The 13,680-nt window shown below is 47.4% G+C and overlaps 1 protein-coding gene across 1 annotated transcript in view; it reads left to right on the plus strand.

Moving 5' to 3' along the window:
• Positions 1-13,680, plus strand: part of MSRA (methionine sulfoxide reductase A) — a 267,236-nt gene that overhangs the window by 193,973 nt on the left and 59,583 nt on the right. The gene's annotated exons all lie outside the window — the stretch shown is intronic.

Here is a 13,680-nt window from a genome sequence, read left to right on the forward strand (position 1 = left end):
ATGTAAGTAATAGCATAACACTGCCACTACCAAGACAATTTATAAATTGGGTGCCTTGGTCCACCAACAAGACTAAAAACTCACAAAATACGATTTAGCACAATAGCTATGGGATTTTTTACTAGACAAAGGCAGAACTTAATAAAGGAATATTTGAACTAACCAATATTCACAGTGTATACAAAGACAGATGATAAATTATTTACACCAACAAAAGTTTACTATTGCTGTGATATCAGAAAATATATTTTAAAAACCCACCGTGTCAAGTATATTCTGATATTATCTTCCATGGACGTAGCAACTCAATAAGACTATTTTTACACAATTTTCCTAGAATGCCATGCCTAATATAACTTTTACAGATTTTTAACTATTTTTCTGCTATAGATCACGCCAAAAACGAATCCCATATTCTTATTTTGAAGAGTTTGTTTAACCCTCACAGTGTCAAATGCCCCCAGTAAAAAAATAAATGTAACTCACCTTTTTGTCCAGCCTGAGTACTCTCTCACCGTTTCTCCATTGCCCTGGCAGTCTCCCCTTCCTAGCTAGAGCAAATTGCCCCTTTGCCAAAAATATGAGTTATCAGCCTAATAACATGTTTGAGCTAGGTCTGTATCATGCTGATGAGTTCCAAAAGGATGAAACCGCACAGTCCATACTTAGTGGTTTTATTTTATTAGGATCACAACACACACTTTGACAGAATGTATGGCTGTGTCATACAACAACTTGCCGTTGTTAATGGAGAATGCACGAATGTGGGTAAAAAAAAAAAAAAAAAAGTAACAACAGCCAGTGCTAATTTGCATATACAGCATGGTGTTCTGGGAGGCGTCTGGAAATGTGACCTTTCAGAGCTGTTGTGTCGATGACAAACTTTTTTTAATGTGCAAGTGATGCACAATGGAGAACTTCAAAATTAACTTGGCATTGAATATATTTTTCAACTATATTTGTCGTAATGATCGGCCAGCATCTAGTTTTACGGATGTGTGCATAGCTCTAGCTTGTCATCACTGCCCTAAGCTAATGATGGACACCCCTCCTGTTGCTTACTATGTGTTCCATGAGGCTCAGACAGCCATTCGTTGGGTGGCACATGCAGTTATTCAGGGATGTGTTCATATTTTTATTTTTTTAGAAACAATATTCTTTCAATAACCAAAGCAGCCCTTACATGACCGTATTTTGCTCACATTCCTGAGCAAGCAGGATTGTAGTTACCATATTTGGAGGAATAGGCGGCCTTCTGTTTGTTCATGAGAAATGTAACATTCTGATTGGTGCAAAGATCAATGGCAGTTAATCTCCATGTTCTGCCCTGCGTCTGTGTAGGGCGTAAAGCAGGAAAGACCATAGAGACTGTCGGTTTCCAAACATTGTCTGAACCAAGATACAATGTATATGGCTGAAGGATATTGTCATATACTAAAGTTAGGCATGAGTTTTTTCTCATTTTTTTTTTATTTATTTATTTAAAAAAAAATTATATTTCCTTTCAATACATGATCAATGGATTATTTTATTAAAAAAAACATGTTTTGAGGTGACAGCTGTGGTTTAAGATTTTATAATTTAAATAGTTTTTGGTATTTAGAAAAATGTATGTGGCATGCATCAGCATTTGGTGTGTGTCGATGATTTAAATGCCCTCTAAGGGTTAATTGATGCTCAGCAAAACCATGATTGTCTAGCTGACCTTTCCCGGCTCCTCGGATCAATAGCGAAGTCATCCAGTGAAGGACAATTTAATTATTGCTGCCATTCACCAAGACATCCTCTCTCAGGGTTCGCGATGTGCTTCCAGATGAACAATGTTTCTGCAGATATTAATTAGTTGGCTTACTTGCTTTAGGAGCATATTAATGTTGTGACAAATTTTCTATTTCTTTAGCGTGGACGTGGTACGGATCAATAAGTATTTAGATATGCAACATCCAGAGGCACAATGGCCACAGCAGCTCTGCACCAAATAGTAAATGCGATCCACAGATAGTGTGAAAGAGAGCTAGCACTCTTATGAGAACCGACCAGTGGGCAAGTGATTGTGTCTCTGTTTGTTCTCCATAAATGTCTCGTACACCCTGTTTTTGCTACTTTCCAGTTTATTTTGTAGGAAATCAAGAAATGGCTTTTATTTATGATCAGAGAAGGACAATGTTCCTGCCATTGGACCGTTTTTTAAAGCCTGAAAGGATTATCCAGAGCATTTCTCTCTCTCTATATATATAGGTGTACACAGTACCCCACTGATGAAGCCTTTGAGAGGCTGAAACTATTGTCAGGAATTCTAATTCTGCTTGTTTAATTGTTAGTAAAACCCTGGTAATGTGTGGGTTTGTTCTGTAATGGCACAAAACAGCTACACTTGTTTGACAGGATGCCCAAAACCCATATACGGTAGATGTTTCCCATATAGATTTATTTAGAGATTTCAAGTGTCACCGTGATTCTCCTGAGTGGGAACAAAACCAGGAGGAAAATCATTGACCTTTTCTCTTTTTCTTTTTTTTGTGTAGGATGTTTCATATATTCTACATTTTGGGAGTTTTTGTTGTACGTGCTGTGACGAACTGAACCTCGTCACGGGTTCTTAGAGACGACTGCTGGCCAGCCTCTTGCCTCAGGACTATGGGCCCTGCAATATACCTTGCCTTGGGTCCAGGGTGGGTGGAGGACAGTGAGACCCCAACCAAGCTGCAGCAGTTTGTAGGGTTTACGGTGGTTATGGTGTTCCAGTGCAGTGCTTATGGTGCTCGCAAGGACTAGGAGGACTGACTGAGGTACCCAGTCGGGGTGCCAGGCGGTCCGTCACACATACATTTTCAGATCTAGGTATGGGTGAAGTGAGCTGCATATAACACTTGTTTATATACTGACATCACTCTGTATTTTGAGACTCATGGAGCTCTCTGTGTTAGTTTGTTTACAATGCTTCTGGCTGTGTTCACATGGAAAGTCTGCGGGCAGTGGTTGAAGGCTTTACCATATGTGATATTTGAGTTTTAAGCAGAGATTAGATAGATTGAATGTTTATCTGTGTATATGGTCAGATATTCTGTGCAAGGGAGGCAGCGAAACACACGACTTACAGCTCACAGAAATGTCTGCAGTCTGAAAGAACTCCCAGTAATACCATCAGATCACTGAAACATAATAAATCTAAAGGTTTTCTAAGAAAATCCATGTACATTTTATATCTATATATACATAGATATATAATATGAACTATGACAAGCCAACAATTTTTATGTTAAATGGAAATTATCTCCACTTGAGTTCCAAGTGATCTATATGATTGTTCTATATACATTGTTTCAATGCAAACCCTATCTTCATTCTTTTTTAGTTCTGCGAAGCATTCTGTTCTCCTTACATCGGGTGTATATATATTTTTTCTGTGCTTTCTTTTAACTCTTATGTGTATAAGCAGATAGCTCCATAAATAAAACACGCTATAGCTGCTGCCGTTTGAGGAGAATGAGAAGGTAAAACCATTGCCATCGAGGTCGGAAATCTCACTAAACCCTTAGACCCCGTGTATTTCTGGAGCTGGTCGTAGTGTCACCTTGTGCGTAGTCAGCCTGTACTCCGTTGAAATCACGGCAGGAAAACAAACATTTGGTAGATGGTGAATTCTAATAGGGATGCATGATTTTAACAAAAACAGAAACACCATATCCCATATTTTTCTCTATTGAATATTGTTTTTTTTAAATTGACATTTAGCTCTTTTCCTGTATAATTCCCTAAGCAAGACAATAATCTATCCAACAAGAGGCTCATACCCTGTCCCTAAACCACCGACCCTTTTCCTCATTCCCTCTTTACTTTTCCTCTCCTATTGGCAATATACATTTCTGACAGGTTCGTACACACTATGTACACAGCCTCTGCAGCCTTTCCTTTCCCTCAATGGTACACAGTACCAGTCATGGGTTAATCTCCCTAGATTGTGTATAAAAACAAGGTGGGTGAGGGAAGGCGCCTACCTCCTCCGCATCTCACATGGGGGGTTGATTGCACAATAGAGGTTGCGTGGAGAAATGTGGCAGGGAATAGCTCATGTGATTAATTTGAAGACGTGATCCATGGCAGCTGGTATATCTGTCTGCACACAGATATGGAATTATTGTAAATTGATTTAAATGACTCTCCAGGCAACTCATTAAACTATTGCTTTGTAACGCATGGGCTTCTATCTGTAGTCAAATCATGGCAAACAATATGTCTGGTGTACCTGAACATTGCTACCGGGTAGATTCAGGTTCTCCGTTCACGTTCATGTCACTTGGAAGTGTGTTCTGCTTAGTCACAGTCACCCCAAAAATATTTTACCCGTATTTTGGGAAATGCTATAAAAAATCTTCCTTAATTGCAACACACTAATCCCTTTCAAACTAAGGTGACCTGATAACAAGCATTATAAAAGCTCCATGCCAGTACATTAAAGATAAGGTATTTTAAGACAAGTGGTAATTTTGACGAATAGTTGTGCGTGATGGAAGCATGGATAATACTTGATTTCTCTAATAAACGTATTTTGCATTCCAAAAGTCTTCGAGATTCAGCCTGGATTTTGCTGTTACCTTCATTGACTGCCAAAATCCTGATATTGGGGTAAAATAGAAGCACATTAAAAGCCCCCATTTCTACCAGCTGTCCTGAATGTCTGCAGTGAACTAATTAGAAATTGGGGCCCTTTTATCTTATGTCTTTTAGATTGTGAGCTTGTTTGGCCAGGGCCCTCTTCACCTACTGTTCCCGTATGTCATACATTAATTTCATTGTACAGCATTGCCGACTATGTTGGTACCATATAGAAAAGTTTAGTTGTATTACTGTTGCCCCATCATTTTCTACAAATCGATACTTCCACTTCACAAACCCATAAATAAATCATGTATTGTCATTTGCAGGGCTGGATTTCCCATTAGGCAGAGTAGTTACCTGCCTACATGTGTCTGTCCTGTAGGGGAATCCTGCTCTGTGGGCGAAAACCCCCTCTTTACCTCCTGTCCTGTGTCTGCTGCCTGCAATACTCGGGAATCACTGCATCACTGATCTGTACCTGACCCCGCCCCCTCAGACTGAACAAAGTGATCTGTGCCTGGCCCCGCCCCTACAGGCTGAACAAAATCATCTGTGCATGACACCGCCCCCTCTGACTGAACACACTGATCTGTGTATGGCCCCGCCCCATCAGACTGAACATAATGATCTGTGTATGGCCCCGAGCCCTCAGACTAAACAAAGGGATCTGCGCATGGCCTCGGCCTCTCAGACTGAACACAATGAACTGTGCATGGCTGAACACAATGCTCTGTGCATGGCCCCGTCCCATCAGACTGAACATAATGCTCTGTGCATGGCCCCGCCCCCTCAGACTGAACATAATGATCTGTGTATGGGCCCGCCCCCTCAGACTAAGCAAAGGGATCTGCGCATGGCCTCTCAGACTGAACACAATGCTCTGTGAATGGCCCCGCCCCCTCAGACTGAACACAGTGATCTGTGACTTGCCTCCTCAGACTAAACACAGTGATCTGTGCATGGCCCCGCCCCCTCAGACTGAACACAGTGATCTGTGCATGGCCCCGCCCCTCAGACTGAACACCGTGATCTGTGCATGGCCCCGCCCACTCAGACTGAACACAATGATGATTATTAAAGGGATATTCTGAGCAGTGAGACTGCAGGAGCATGATCTGTATACCAAAACTACGTCATTAAGCTTAAGTTGTTTTGATGTCTATAGTGTCCTGTAGCCAGCGCTTCCCTTGCGTTGGTCTGTTGGTGGCCAGGCCCTGGACCAAGGGAAAGGTAAGGGCAGAGGCCAACTGCCCAGATGCCAGCGTTATGCTTGGGGGACTGGTGGATAGTCCGGCTTTGCAACAAAGGGACCGGTAGGGCAGAGGCCAGCTGCGCTCTGCCCTGATGCCATCGGCTGCCCCCAAGGCTTGCTGGGGCATCTGTTGCTGGGAAGTAGGACCGGTTGTCCCCACTCCCATGAGCTACCATTGTAGTTGGGGAAAGGAACCAGCTGTCTCCTCCCCTGGTATCTCCGCTGCCACTGTAGAGAAGGACCAGTTGTCTCCTTTCCCTATAAGGTATGCTGCCACTGCATTACTGACTGTCCTCCCTCCCGGTACTTCCAGCTGTGGGTGGGGAAAGGGGACCGGTTGTCCTCCCTTCCAGTGAGGTTGCTGCTGTTGGGTTCTGGGAAAACTACCCAGCATCCCTGTAGGGCTGTTGCAGAGACTTTGGTCCCATCTGCACCTGCTAACTGGATGTCTTCCCAGGACAAGTTTATAAGGTCCTCTGTAACAGATCCCTCCCAACCTCTGGTGGATGTGAAACAAACAAGGGAATTACAACTTACACATCCATTCGTTTCATTCCTCTGTTCGTCTGGTTCCGTGCGAATTTCGCGTGTAATACAGAGGTGGCCGCCATTTCGGGACTTTGCACGTGTTCGCGGCCATCTTGTGTGCGAACAGCGGTGTTTGCCTGTAACCGCATGGAACTGAAAACGGATACGCAAACAGGCGAACACCGCTGAGTCCTCCAGACCTCCATAAGTTCGTACGGAAACTACCGAACGTCCCCTCGTTCGGTAGTTATATGCAATCATCTATGGGGATTCCAGCGAACCCCGCGATTCGCATGGATGGCAAGAATATCATACCTTTTTACCGTGCGAACGGAGACCGACCGCAAGGCCAAAACTCATGGAACTAATTTCGGCTAGTTGGTCTGTGCGGTCGGTCAAAACTTTGGAACGTTGTATCTCCCGAACTATACATCCGAATGGGGTGATTTTTGGATATATTGCCCCCCTGAAGGAGAGCTATCCAGCGCTACCGGATTTAAAGCTGTACCCCCTGTTTTTGGGGTACATCCAGAACTGGTGGAAAAATGTGGACATTTTAATTGGGTTATGTAGTTATCTGAGGGGAGGAGACGTGGGGGTGTTACCATCTGTATTATTGGTTGTTTTCATCCTCCCCCTGGGAGTGTTCTGTGTGTATCTATTTCTAATAAAAAGCAGGCTGGGTGTTCCAGTCCTCAGTTCATCTTGACCCTTCAAAACGTAGCCTCGTCTCGTTCTTGGAAGGGGATTATTTGGGAATATTATTCTGCTCCTGTTTACAGCTGAACCTGCTTCTCACTCTGGATATCGTGGATGGGATTACATCAGCCTACTTCTCCACAGCAGCTTGCAGGGAAAAAGGACGTCTTCAACGGCAGAAACCCTCTCTCTATCTGGGTAGCCGTTACATTGGTGGCAGCGGTGGGATGGTTCTTTTTGCCCAAGGAGCAAGTGCTGAATGGAGTCTCAGTATGCCAAGCTGAAAAGACCCACACTGAAAGATCTATTGGAAAATCGTGGTAGGAGTGCCAGTAACAGACCAAGGAGAGAGCTGATAGCTGACCTACTGGAGCTGGACGAAATGGATAGATCCATGGAGGTAACTGAACCTATTGCACCGGTCAGCGAGAACGATGTACTCACTGCTATTGTACAGCGAAGATTAGCATTATATCCAGAAAAGACCACGGAGCTAATAGACAGACTGTTCAAGAACGCAAAAGAGGAGATCGAGACTAAGAGGAGGCAAGACACGGAACATGTATTGGCGCAACAAGCTAGTACACATATAGTTCCTACTCCTCCTCCCGTTGCTGCAGGGAAGAAAATACCATTTACTGCATTTAAAGCGTTTGTAGAAAATGAGGAGGAAATTGATGGATATTTGGCAGATTTTGAGCGGCAGTGCTCACTGCACCAGGTACCCCCAGACCAATGGGTTACTATTCTGGCTGGAAAACTTTCAGGAAAAGCAAATGAGGCTTTTCGGGCACTCACGGCCGAAGATATCACACAATATCAGCGGGTGAAAGCCGCACTACTCACCCGATACGCAGTCACCCCAGAGGCGTATCGCCGTCGCTTCCGGGAGTCCAAAAAGAAGGCAGCGGACTCCCACATGGAATGGGCAAACAAGCTACAAAGGGTGGCATCACATTGGATGCAAGGGTGCAATGCTAACACCGGAGAAGAAGTGCTACAATTGTTCTTGATGGAACATTTCTTCCAAGATTTGGCGGCAGATACACAGGATTGGGTGAGAGATCGCCGCCCAGCCAACTTAAATGAGGCAGCACGACTAGCGGACGAATATGTGGAAACGAGAAAAGTGAGCCAAGGTACTACACGACCAGCACCTAGAACAGAGGCCCGCACCCCAACCTACGCTGCACGCACAGAATTCCGGGCCCCAGTACCCCCAGGACCTCCACGTCCTCAAGGGTCTAACAACCAGCCCCGGGAATCCTACAAAGTGACGTGTCATCGCTGCGGCAACCTGGGACATATTGCCCGTGTTTGCCCGTTGGGATCAGCCAATAATAACTGGAGGCGCACATCTAACACCGAAAGCCCATCTTCACGCCCCGCTGCTGCTCACTGCCTGGAAATTGAAGGGAGTCCTGAGGAATGCCTGGGAATATTATATGAGGCCAACCCCATACAAGCGGCTTCCCCAGATAATCGCCAGCACCACCGTCAGGAGGTGCGTGTAAATGGACAGATAGCACAAGGCCTAAGGGACACTGGCGCTACCATCACTTTAATACAAAAGCATCTGGTGAAACCAGAACTTGTGTCTAACCGTACTGTTGCTGTTCGGGTCGCAGGGGGGGCTGTCTTTCGCTTACCCACCGCCCGGGTACACTTGGATTGGGGAGTCGGGTCAGGAAAGACCACGGTGGGCATTATGGACAACCTACCCGCTGAGGTCGTGTTGGGCAATGATATTGGCCCTCTAGCCTCGGCCTTTTTACCCACTACTGCTGCGGCTTGCCCCGTGACCACCCGCTCACAGACCCGTATCGAGGACGATCTGCCAACAGGTCGGGAGACCCAGGTAAGCCACCGACAGACACCTAGCAATGACACTACAGAGAGACCGCTAGCTTGGGACACCCCAGAGGAGTTTGGTAGGGAAACTAGACAGGACCCCACCCTCCGAAAGTACCGAGAACTAGCTGACAATAGAGGGGATGAGCGGGAACGTTTTATATGGGAGGGGGACCGATTATACAGATTAACCGAAGGAAGGAAGAGAGGCTGTGCTCCTTCGCAGAAGCGCCAATTAGTGGTACCTAGAAAGTACCGATTGGAGCTTCTCCGAATTGGCCACGACATTCCGTTAGCAGGACATCTAGGGGGTAACCGCACAACCTACAGAATCACTCAGACCTTCTTTTGGCCAGGAATCTCGAAGGACGTGCGCCGTTACTGTAGCACGTGTGATGTATGCCAGAGGGTGGGGAAGAGAGGGGATCATCCGAAAGCTCGACTGTCCCCTATGCCTGTGATCGAGGAACCATTTAGCAGGGTGGCAGTCGATCTAGTAGGACCCCTACCTAACCCCAGTCCCTCTGGTAAGAAATACATTCTTACCGTGGTGGACTATGCCACCCGCTACCCAGAAGCCGTCGCTCTGACGAATATCCAGGCTGACACTGTCGCCAGTGCGCTAGTCGGGATATTCACCAGAGTAGGATTTCCCCAGGAAATCTTGTCGGACAGAGGGACCCAGTTTACCGCAGACTTAACCCAGCAGTTGTGGAAGGTCTGTGGTATTAAGCCCCTGCTTAGTTCACCGTACCACCCCCAGACTAACGGTCTCTGTGAACGCTTTAATGGTACCCTAAAGCAATTGCTACGGACCTTTACGGCGGAATACAGAGACTGGGAGCGATTTTTGCCACACCTCCTGTTTGCTTACCGGGAGGTACCGCAGGAGTCCACTGGGTTCTCTCCCTTTGAACTGCTCTATGGACGGAGGGTGCGAGGCCCCCTCGACCTCATCCGAGAGCACTGGGAGGGAGAGACGGAACACGAAGGTGTCCCCATCGTACCATATGTGCTAGAAATGCGGGACCGTATGGAACAGTTAGCCCGGATGGCCCGGGATCATCTCCATGCGGCCCAGGGTCGGCAGAAACATTGGTACGATCGGAACGCTAGGCTGAGAACATTCCAGGTAGGACAGAAAGTTCTAGTACTTAAACCCGTTCGAGGAAATAAATTGCAGACCTCCTGGCAAGGCCCCTACAAAGTAGTAGCCCAGGTCTGTGACACCACCTATATCATTGCCAGTAGCAAGGACGAAAAGATACAGAAGTCCTTTCATATAAACCTATTAAAGGAATACCAAGAACGGCCCGAAGACATAGCCGCCATATGCATCCCCGCCACTGAGGACCCTGACAGTCTCCCCATCCCTGATCTATTAGCCAACCCCGAGTCCAAAACTCTGCTTAATACAGTACAGCTAGGGGAGCGATTAACTCCCACAGAACGAGAACAACTCCAGCAACTACTAGTTGAAAAGAGATTAACCTTTTCCCAGGAGCCAGGTTACACACCTGTAGCGACCCATTACGTAGAAACCCCAGGACAAGCCCCGCTCCGACAAACTCCCTATAGAATTCCCGAGGCTGTAAAAGAAGAGATGAGGAAGGAGATTCAGGAGATGTTAAAACTAGGGGTTATAGAGCCATCCGACAGTCCCTGGGCATCTCCCGTCGTCCTAGTCCCCAAAAAGGACGGGACGACCCGGTTCTGTGTCGATTACCGACGCCTCAACGACCGAACTGTGACAGACGCATACCCCATGCCCCGAGTAGACGAGCTATTGGATCGCATTGCCAGGGGACGCTATCTGACCACCATTGACTTGTGCAAGGGGTACTGGCAGATTCCCCTGGCCAAGGACGCTATCCCTAAGTCGGCGTTTGTCACCCCGTTTGGCCTGTACCAGTTTAAGGTCATGCCCTTCGGGATGAAAAACGCCCCAGCTACTTTTCAGCGCTTAGTGGACCGCCTCCTTGATGGCTTCCAGGACTTCGCTTGCGCATACCTGGATGACATTGCGATCTATAGCGAGACTTGGGGGGGAACACCTACAACACATAGAGACTGTGTTGGATCAGATTAGGGCCGCCGGCCTAACTCTGAAGCCGGAGAAGTGTAACTTTGGCATGGCTGAAGTCCAGTATTTGGGACACAGGGTGGGGTGTGGGAAACAACGACCAGAACCCGCTAAAGTAGAGGCCGTAGCCAATTGGCCCACACCCCACACTAAGACACAAGTGTTAGCATTTTTAGGGACAGCAGGGTACTACAGGAGATTTGTCCCTGACTACAGCGCCATCGCCAAACCCTTGACAGATTTAACAAAGAAGAATTTACCTAGGGTAGTCCTGTGGTCTCCCGCCTGTGAAACAGCATTCCAAACCTTGAAACAAGCCTTAATCAATGCACCTGTTGTGTCTGCCCCCGTCCCTAACAAAAGATTTGTCGTCCACACAGATGCGTCCATGTACGGACTGGGGGCAGTGCTAAGCCAGGTCGGCGAAGACGGGGGCGAACACCCTGTCGCGTATCTCAGCAGAAAACTGTTACCTAGAGAAGTGAGTTACGCGGCAGTGGAAAAAGAGTGCTTAGCCCTGGTCTGGGCCCTAAAGAAATTGACCCCATATCTGTATGGTCAAGAATTCACCTTAATTACTGATCATAACCCCCTTGTATGGCTGAACCGAGTAGCTGGAGATAATGGACGCTTACTGAGATGGAGTCTCGCACTACAGCCATACAATTTCTCCATCCAATACCGCCCTGGCAAGTTTAATGGGAACGCGGACGGTCTGTCCAGACAAACAGAACTATTGCCCTAACAAAGGACCGGACAGCCCCAAGTTGACCCGAAAAGGATCAATCCGGGTCTGCCGGAGTGTTCCACAAAAGGGGAGCAGTGTAACAGATCCCTCCCAACCTCTGGTGGATGTGAAACAAACAAGGGAATTACAACTTACACATCCATTCGTTTCATTCCTCTGTTCGTCTGGTTCCGTGCGAATTTCGCGTGTAATACAGAGGTGGCCGCCATTTCGGGACTTTGCACGTGTTCGCGGCCATCTTGTGTGCGAACAGCGGTGTTTGCCTGTAACCGCATGGAACTGAAAACGGATACGCAAACAGGCGAACACCGCTGAGTCCTCCAGACCTCCATAAGTTCGTACGGAAACTACCGAACGTCCCCTCGTTCGGTAGTTATATGCAATCATCTATGGGGATTCCAGCGAACCCCGCGATTCGCATGGATGGCAAGAATATCATACCTTTTTACCGTGCGAACGGAGACCGACCGCAAGGCCAAAACTCATGGAACTAATTTCGGCTAGTTGGTCTGTGCGGTCGGTCAAAACTTTGGAACGTTGTATCTCCCGAACTATACATCCGAATGGGGTGATTTTTGGATATATTGCCCCCCTGAAGGAGAGCTATCCAGCTGTAAAGCTGTACCCCCTGTTTTTGGGGTACATCCAGAACTGGTGGAAAAATGTGGACATTTTAATTGGGTTATGTAGTTATCTGAGGGGAGGAGACGTGGGGGTGTTACCATCTGTATTATTGGTTGTTTTCATCCTCCCCCTGGGAGTGTTCTGTGTGTATCTATTTCTAATAAAAAGCAGGCTGGGTGTTCCAGTCCTCAGTTCATCTTGACCCTTCAAAACGTAGCCTCGTCTCGTTCTTGGAAGGGGATTATTTGGGAATATTATTCTGCTCCTGTTTACAGCTGAACCTGCTTCTCACTCTGGATATCGTGGATGGGATTACATCAGCCTACTTCTCCACAGCAGCTTGCAGGGAAAAAGGACGTCTTCAACGGCAGAAACCCTCTCTCTATCTGGGTAGCCGTTACATCCTCTATCTCTGGAACTGGATGTAAAGCAGGGGTTATAGCAGCCAGTTCTTCCCACCCGTAGTGTGGCAGGTCTGGGTCAGCCACCCAGCTTTCCTGCTTTCCCGGTACAGAGACCTCGGTCCCATCTGCACCCTCCACTCCAGGTGTCCTGTCTCTGGGTGATGGGCATTGCTGCTGGGGAGGAAGAAAGAAACGTAACTCTCCCTGTGTTGTAAAGTCCATCAGCTCCATCACTTCTGAGTCCGGCATCGTTATCCGGTGGAACGGATGCAGATTCTTCTCCAGCTCCCACTCCAGGGTAACGAGAAACACCATGTCCTGTCTCACATTGTTAACTGTAGACAGATCACATATGATCTCCCTGTAGTCACATATGTCCCAGAACCGGGACTCTCAAGAACTCCGGTTCTGCAAAGGCCCACAACAGACCAGGGCCATTGTAATCCTCACCCTCGGGCCTGTCGTGCTCCGCTGTCCAGGGGAAATGCCGGACCATGGACCACCATAGCGCCTGGTACGCGGTGTCCAGCCACAGTTCCTCCCTTATCAGGCTCTCGAGCTCTGTCACCCACTCATCCAGGGGCTGCTGTCCCAGGAGAGGCATCCGCAGCGCCACCCGCCACCCGGGCTGGAAGCCTCCTTCCCTGTCGAACTTGAGCTTTCCCCAGGGCCTCATGCCAGACGTCTTTGCGGACTGCATGGCTCCAGTCCGGGTCATCCTCCTCCTCGTATGCGAATGCTGTCCGGGGACTAGCCTGTTCTGTACTGCTGAGTTATAGTAGACAGGTACGCTGCATGGGTGCTGGCTTTATTCCTCTATTTGTACTCCGTACGGTGTCTCGAGTATGCTTCTCTACTCGCTAGGAAGCCATCCCACCGCTGCCACCAGATG

This window comes from Pelobates fuscus, chromosome 2 (assembly GCF_036172605.1).
Source record: "Pelobates fuscus isolate aPelFus1 chromosome 2, aPelFus1.pri, whole genome shotgun sequence".
Lineage (NCBI taxonomy): Eukaryota > Metazoa > Chordata > Amphibia > Anura > Pelobatidae > Pelobates > Pelobates fuscus.